This window comes from Myotis davidii, unplaced genomic scaffold (assembly GCF_000327345.1).
Source record: "Myotis davidii unplaced genomic scaffold, ASM32734v1 scaffold461, whole genome shotgun sequence".
NCBI lineage: Eukaryota > Metazoa > Chordata > Mammalia > Chiroptera > Vespertilionidae > Myotis > Myotis davidii.
In genome coordinates, this window is record NW_006295825.1 from 141,338 (window position 1) to 142,015 (window position 678).

Consider the following 678-nt stretch of genomic DNA (forward strand, 5'->3'; position numbering starts at 1 on the left):
ACACAGCCTTTGTTTGTTTGCATTTTGGTGGTGTTTGTTATTTCCAGGAAAATGAAGCTGCTTTGAGGAACTGGGGACTTCTCAAGGTCACACAGCTAAGGACCAATTGGAGTGGGATTTGGGTCTCCCATGTTTGACTCCACAACCCCTTTTCTCCCACAACATAGTGCTTTATTTCAAAGAGATTCTCTCTTGGTCTGTCCCAAAATAAGGAACAAATGGTGTGGTCACCTAGGGGAGAGGATGGCGGCCCCTGGGAGGACCCGGGTCCGAGAGGGAGCGCACGGAAGGCTGAGGCCCAGGAAGTGGGGACGCGCACTTGGACGCGTGCGCGCGCTGATCCCGGTCCGGGGCCTCGGCGGGCACCGGCGGCCCGGGAGCTGTTTTTCTTCTCTCTCCTCGCTGAGATCACACCGGCTGAAAGCCCCGAGACTGTATGAGAAGGCGGGGGCTGGGAGCGGGGAGAAGTGGGCTCTCAAAAGTGGGCATTTGGGAACCTCCGTGACTCCCTGGGTAGTCAGTAGCTGCCGCAGGGGTCCTTTTGGCCTTGGGAACGAGTGCCCGGTAGAAACCCGGCTTCAGAGACATCTGTTGAGTCCTTGAAGGAATGAATGGGGGCGCTTTAGAATTTATCTTTGGGAGGAAATTGCATTACAGGGTGTTTGGAATCTGACGATA